Raw genomic sequence first — 7,817 nt, forward strand, 5'->3', positions numbered from 1 at the left:
ATGCCAACTAGGTGACACTACTTTGCAAGGCTGGGGCAAAGTTCTCCAGAAGGCCGTGTATGCTCAGAATCAGCATCCAATATATGGTACTGCTTCTCCCACAGCCAGGATTCATGGGTCCAGGAACCAAGGGGTGGAAGTGGAAGTGGCATCACTCAACATCACCCCTACTGATCCACTAGCGAAATTTTTGCTTTGTGGGCCGGGTGCGGTGGCTCAAGCCTGTAATCCCAGCACTTTGGGAGGCCGAGGCGGGCGGATCACGAGGTCAGGAGATCGAGACCATCCTGGCTAACACGGTGAAACCCCGTCTCTACTAAAAATACAAAAAATTAGCCGGGTGTGTTGGCAGGCGCCTGTAGTCCCAGCTACTCGGGAGGCTGAGGCAGGAGAATGGCGTGAACCCGGGAGCCGGAGCTTGCAGTGAGCCGAGATCGCGCCACTGCACTCCAGCCTGGGCAACAGAGCGAGACTCCGTCTCAAAAAAAAAAAAAAAAAAAAAAAAAAAAAGAAATTTTTGCTTTGTGTTCCCATGACATTACATTCTGCTGGCCTAGAGGTCTTAGTTCCAGAGGGAGGAATGTTGCCACCAGGAGACACAACAACAATCCCATTAAACTGGAAGTTAAGATTGCCACCTGGACAATTTGGGCTCTCCTACCTTTAAGTCAACAAGCTAAGAAGGGAGTTACAGTGTTGGCTGGGGTGACTGACCCAGACCATCAAGATGAAATGAGTCTACTACTCCATAATGGAGGTACGGAAGAGTATGCGTGGAATACAGGCGATCCATTAGGGCATCTCTTAGTATTACCATGCCCTGTGATTAAAGTCAATGGGAATCTATAACAGCCCATTCCAGGCAGGACTACAAATGGCCCAGACCCTTCAGGAATGAAGGTTTGGGTCACTCCACCAGGAAAAAAACCATTACCTGCTGAGGTGCTTGCTAAAGGCAAAGAGAATACAGAATTGGTAGTAGAAGAAGGTAGTCATCAATACCAGCTACGACCATGTGACCAGCTGCAGAAATGGGGACTGTAATTGTCACGAGTATTTTTCCTTCTTTTGTTAAAAACATGTTTGTGTTGGCCAGGCGCAGTGGCTCATGCCTGTAATCCCAGCACTTTGGGAGGCTGAGATGGACGGATCACAAGGTCAGGAGATCGAGACCATCCTGGCTAACATGGTGAAATCCCGTCTCTACTAAAAATACAAAAAATTAGCTGGGCATGGTGGCAGGCACCTGTAGTCCCAGCTACTTGGGAGGCTGAGGCAGGAGAAAGGCGTCAACCCGGGAGGCGGAGCTTGCAGTGATCTGAGATCGCGCCACTGCACTCCAGCCTAGGCAACTGAGCGAGACTACGTCTCAGAAAAAAAAATAGCTTGTGCATGTATACACTTGTACTAAGAATATTTTCATTTTGTTTCATTTTCCTTTATCATGTGACATAAGATTTATTGACTTCATATCAGCATTTAAGTATTGTTAACTTTATGTAATAGTATTTGGGTTGGGGATTGGTTTGTTTCCAGTTGTACAAAAGATAGTTGTATTATGTTAGGCATAATTATGACCTTAATAGTGTCTTTATTTGAAGATTATCTATGATCTCAGGAGATGTGTATGAGTTCAAGTTGACAAGGGGTGGACTTGTGATGGTTAATACTGAGTGTCAACTTGATTGGATTGATGAATGCAAAGTATTAATCCTGGGTGTGTCTGTGAGGGTGTTGCCAAAGGATATCAACATTCGAGTCAGTGGGCTGGGGAAGGCAGACCCACCCTTAATCTGGTGGGCACCATCTAATCAGCTGCCAGTGAATATAAAGCAGGCAGAAAAACACGAAAAGGAGACTGGCCTAGCCTCCCAGCCTACATCTTTCTTCCATGCTGGACGCTTCCTGCCCTGGAACATTGGACTTCCAAGTTCTTCCATATATATATATTGCTATTAGTTCTGTGCCTCTAGAGAACCTTAATACACACTACTACCACCCAAAAGTTTCCCCCACTCCAGGGCAAGTCCAACTCCTAAACAAGAAACTCCCAGCCTCCATCACCAGCCCCTCTGTACACTGAGTGGCCGTTGGCCAGAGATTTCCCAGCCTGTTTTCTGGGAATGCCCCCTCTCTCTCAGGGATGCTTCAGGGCTGCCTGGCACATGCCAAGTCCAGTGTGCTGACATCTTCCTCCAGAGAAGGTGAGAGGTGACAGCGTGCTGGCAGCCCTCGCAGCCCTCACTTGCTCTCGGTGCCTCCTCAGCCTTGGCGCCCACTCTGGCTGTGCTTGAGGAGCCCTTCAGCCCACCGCTGCACTCTGGGAGCCCCTTTCTGGGCTGGCCAGGGCCGGAGCCGGCTCCCTCAGCTTGCAGGGAGGTGTGGAGGGAGAGGCGTGGGTGGGAACCGGGGCTGCGCACGGTGCTTGCAGGCCAGCACGAGTTCCGGGTGGGCGTGGGCTCAGCAGTCCCCGCACTCGGAGCGGCCAGCCAACCTGCAAGCCCTGGGCAGTGAGGGGCTTAGCATCTAGGCCAGCAGCTGCTGTGCTCGACTTCTCACTGGGCCTTAGCTGCCTCCCTGTGGGGCAGGGCTCAGGACCTGCAGCCTGCCATGCCTGAGCCTCCCCCCGCCCGCCATGAGCTCCTGTGTGGCCCAAGCCTCTCTGACAAGCACCGCTCCCTGCTCCACGGTGCCCAGTCCCATCGACCACCCAAGGGCTGAGGAGTGCGGGCGCATGGCGTGGGACTGGCAGGCAGCTCCACCTGTGGCCCTGGTGCAGGATCCACTGGCTGAAGCCAGCTGGGCTCCTGAGTCTAGTGGGGACTTGGAGAACCTTTATGTCTAGCTAAGGGATTGTAAACACACCAATCAGCACTCTGTGTCTAGCTCAGGGTTTGTGAATGCACCGTCACTCTGTATCTAGTTAATCTGGTGGGGACTTGGAGAATCTTTACGTCTAGCTAAGGGATTGTAAATACACCAATAGGCACTCTGTATCTAGCTCAAAGTTTGTAAACACACCTGTCAGCACCCTGTGTCTAGCTCAGGGTTTGTGAATGCACCAATCGGCACTCTGTATCTAGTTAATCTGGTGGGGACTTGGAGAACCTTTATGTCTAGCTAAAGGATTGTAAATACACCAATCAGCACTCTGTATCTAGCTCAAGGTTTGTAAATGCAGCAATCAGCACTCTGTGTCTAGCTCAGGGTTTGTAAATACACCAATTGACACTCTGTATCTAGCTAATCTAGTGGGGACATGGAGAACTTTTGTGTCTAGCTCAGGGATTGTAAATGCACCAATCAGCACCCTGTCAAAATGGACCAGTCAGCTCTCTGTAAAAGAGACCAATCGGCTCTCTGTAAAATGGACCAATCAGCAGGATGTTGGTGGGGCCAGATAAGAGAATAAAAGCAGGCTCCCCGAGCCAGCAGCGGCAACCCACTCGGGTGCCCTTCCACACCGTGGAAGCTTTGTTCTTTCGCTCTTTGCAATAAATCTAGCTACTGCTCACTCTTTGGGTCCACACTGCCTTTATGAGCTGTGACACTCAACACGAAGGTCTGCAGCTTCACTCCTGAAGCCATCGAGACCACGAACCCACCGGGAGGAACGAACAACTCCAGGCGCGCTGCCTTAAGAGCTGTAACACTGACCGCGAAGGTCTGCAGCTTCACTCCTGAGCCAGTGAGACCATGAACCCACCAGAAGGAAGAAACTCTGAACACATCCGAACATCAGAACAAACTCCAGACATTCTGCCTTTAAGAACTGTAACACTCACCGCGAGGGTCCGTGGCTTCATTCTTGAAGTCAGTGAGACCAAGAACCCACCAATTCTGGACACAAAGGGATGAGTCATACCACTGTCTCCTCACACCGGACATGGGATAGCCACAGCAGAAGCCACTTTATGGCCCAGAGAAATTCCAGGGAAAAAGGATTGTATTAATTGATAACATCATCAACAATGCATGAAAGCACACATCTCCTCATACCTGGTCATTACAGGATAATCTTTACTAACTGATTAGTGGGTAGCATGTTGTTATTTGTTTTGGGATTGGTAGACTTGAGCCTTTTCCAAGCTTCCATGGTTGTATATTCTCTTATTTGGAGTGGTCTGTTCATGTCCTATGGTCACTGATTTGTAGGAGATCTTTATGCCAAAGTTACTGATCTTTCTTCACTGCAAATACTTGTTCCAGTCATTACTTTTTTATTGGAAAGCGTCAGATTACACACAGAAATAATTTCCAGGCAGACTAAAATGTTTTCCAAAATAATAGAAAATTTGAAGAGAACCAAGTTTCAAATTCTTAGTATCTGTTAGGAGAAAAAATTTTAAAAGAAATATATATGTATTTTTTGTGACAAGGTCTCTCTCTGTTGTCCAGGCTAGAGTATGATCACAGCACGCCAGTCTTGAACTCCCAATCAATCCTCCCACCTTAGCCTCCTGCGTATTTGGGACTACAGGCACAAGCCACCACACCCAGCTAATTTTTTTTTTTTTTTGTAGACAGGGGTTTTCGCCATGTTGGTTTCGCTGGTCTCAAGGTCCTGGGCTCAAGCGATCCACCCATCTCAGCCTCCCAAAGTGCTGGGATTACAGGTGAGCCATTGCACCCAGCCAAAGAGAAGTATTTAAATACCTAAAATATACAGACTTCTGAATAAAACAAATCCAAAATAAAGGTGGAATGCTGCTGACAAATCAGGCAGAAGATAATGGTTGAGAAGACTGTTATCAGCATGAAAGTTCAGGGCCCTGGCCTTTGATGTTATATCCCAAAAAGGTAGACAGTCCACATGTTCCAGTAGGTCATGTGCCACCTCTTTCTCCTTGGAGAGGAGGAGGTGAGTGGCAAGAATATGTAGCCTGGGAATCCTCCTCAGAAAGAAGGGCACTGAAGCCCACTTCCTGGCTCCATGGACACCTGAGCCTGCATTCTCACCAGTGGATCAATGGCAGCCTGACATAGCAAGAACAGGCAGAATGATATTAAGCTCATTTTAAGAAGGCAGGAAAAAAAACTATACTTTTTGGAAGGATTTCCCTGAAAACCCTAGGTTATTGGAATCCAGAATAATTTGTACTGTGTAACTTACGTTGTCCTGTGATACACAGTCTTTCTAAACAAATGTTCCTGTATATTGAACTTAATTATTCTCATCTTAATTGGAATATGACTTTGTCTTTAATGATTAGAAATTGGGGCCTGAATAGTAGTGGGCACTGAGCAGCTGCCACTGAGTCACATGCCAGCTGTGGACTCAGCTAACATGGGTTGGCAGCTTCCCTTCATAGAAGATTTAAGATAGCACCACAGTGTTCTCATTTTCTCTCAATTAATATTGAGGTGATCTCAGGTTTCTGGACTTTCATCTCAGTGATCTCATCTAGGTACCTGAGTGATCTCTTGGCTTTGAAGTAACACCTCAGTAATCACAGTTCCTCTTTGGATTGTTACCTCAGTGATCTCAGCTCCATTCTGAAGTAACTTCTCAGTGATCATAGCTTTTCCCTAAAGTAACCTCTTTCTAAAGCATGACCCCTAGTGATCTCAACCTTTCTCTGAAGAATCACCTTAGTGATTTCAGCCACCTCTGAAGTTAACACCTGTGTGATCTCAACTCCAGTGAACAACTCAGTTATTTCATCTCCTTTCTAAAGTTAACAGCTTAGTGATCTCATTTCCTTTCTGAAGAATCACATCAGCAGTCTCAGCCTCTCTTAAGTAACATCTCTGTGATCTCAGCTTCTAACACCTGAGGGATAACATCTTGGTCCTGAATAATACCTCAGTAACCTCAGCTCCTCCCTTAAGTAACATCTCATTGGTATCAGTTTTTCTCTGAAGCAGAACCTCAGTGATCTCAGCTCCTAAGTAACATTTCAGCATTCTCATCTCTTTCCAGCATGTACATCTCTTACGGATGGTAAAGTATAGTGATTTCACTTCCTTTATGAAATAGCACTCAGTGACCTCCATTCTTCTAGAGTTTCACATTAGTGATTTCAGCTTCTCTGAAGAAACACCTCTGTGATCTCAGCTTCTCTGAAGAATTACCTCAATGATCTAATCTCTAAAGTAATACCTTAGTGATCCCATTTCCGTTATTTCAGCTCCTCTGAAGTAAACCTCAGTGGTCAGAGCTACTCTGCAGTACCCATTAGTGATGTCAGTTCCTTTCAGAAGTCACACCCAGTGATCTCACCTCCTCTCTGATGAAACACCTCAGTGTACTCAGATCCTCTGAAGTAACACAAATTGTCTCACTTTCTTTCTGAAGTGACACCTCAGTGATCTCAGCTCTTCTCCAAAGAAACAGTTAAGCTCTTGTCCTCTCTGAAGTAACACCTTAGTTATTTCATCTATCTGAAACAACACCTCACAGAATGGCAACACCTCTAAAGTTAACACCTCGGTTATCTGAGCTATCTGAGGTTTCACTTCAGTGATCTCAGTCCCTCTGAAGTAACACCTCAGTATTAGTTCCTCTGGAATTTCACTTCAGTGGTTTCAGTTGCTCTGAAGTAAAACACCAGTGATGTCAGCTCCTTTCTCAAGTTAACAAATCAGTTACCAGTTCCTCTCTGGAGTTAATACCTCACTGTTGTCAGTGTCTGTACATAGAAGGGGGAACAAGCTCTTGTCTACATCGTGGTGTTTTGCTGTGGACTTAAGGGTCAATGCCTGGATGGGCACAGCAGCTCATGCCTGTAATCCTAACCTTTTGGGAAGGTGAGGTGGGAGGACCGCTTCAGCCCAGGAGTTTGAGGCAGTGGTGAGCCATGATGGCACCACTGCACTCCAACCTGGTGACAGAGTAAGACCGTCTTTAAAACAAACAAACAAAAAAGGACCAATATCCTAGTGCCTATTTCCTCCCCACCAAGCTGACAGATGTTGGGGGCGGGGGCCTGGGGTGAAGACAGCCCTTCTCTATCTCAGGCACTTAACATGTTGAGAATTTCAAGTGGCTTGAATCTCATACATTTGTTTCGTTTGCAGCTGGCTGCTACTAGAAATGGTTCTGATTCGGTTTCAAGAACTGTGTCCTTGGCCGGGTGCAGTGGCGCATGCCTGTAATCCCAGCACTTTGGGAGGCCGAGGCGGGTGGATCACCTGAGGTCAGGAGTTCGAGACCAGCCTGGCCAACATGGTGAAACCTCATCTTTACTAAAAATACGAAAATTAGTCGGGCTTGGTAGCAGGTGCCTGTAATTCCAGCTACTCGGGAGGCAAAGGCAGGAGAATCGCTTGAACCTGGGAGGTGGAGGTTGCAGTGAGCCAAGATTGTGCCATTGCACTCTGGCCTGGGGAACAAGAGCAAGACTTTGTCTCAAAAAAAAAAAAAGTATCCTTAAAACAGAACAAATAATTCTGAATACAAATTTTAATTATGAATAAACTAGATTCATCTTCATCATAGTAATATGGCAATGGATACTAGACTCTTGAACCAGGAGTAAAAAAATGAAAAAAAAAATCCTTCAAATATAGGAATAGAAATATTAGGGATAGTAAAAAAGAGCTTTCTGAATTTGAGAAATGTATGTTTTAAATATATCTACCAAAGAACAGTATTTTCAGCATTTTTTGGGGGGAAATACCATAAGATGTAAAGAGGTACCCACTTGGTGTAACAGCTATGAGGTCTGCTGAGTGTGAAGCTCCCCTCCTTTGCCTGCATAGGAATTGAGACATCCCACGGTTTCTGGGGCACAGGATCTGCAGGTCATAAGGGCAGGTTTTGAGGAAAATACCCAGTTTTGAGTTGAATTTTTACTAAAAAGTTAGGATATCCT

Source organism: Symphalangus syndactylus, chromosome 7, assembly GCF_028878055.3.
Source record: "Symphalangus syndactylus isolate Jambi chromosome 7, NHGRI_mSymSyn1-v2.1_pri, whole genome shotgun sequence".
Classification (NCBI taxonomy): domain Eukaryota; kingdom Metazoa; phylum Chordata; class Mammalia; order Primates; family Hylobatidae; genus Symphalangus; species Symphalangus syndactylus.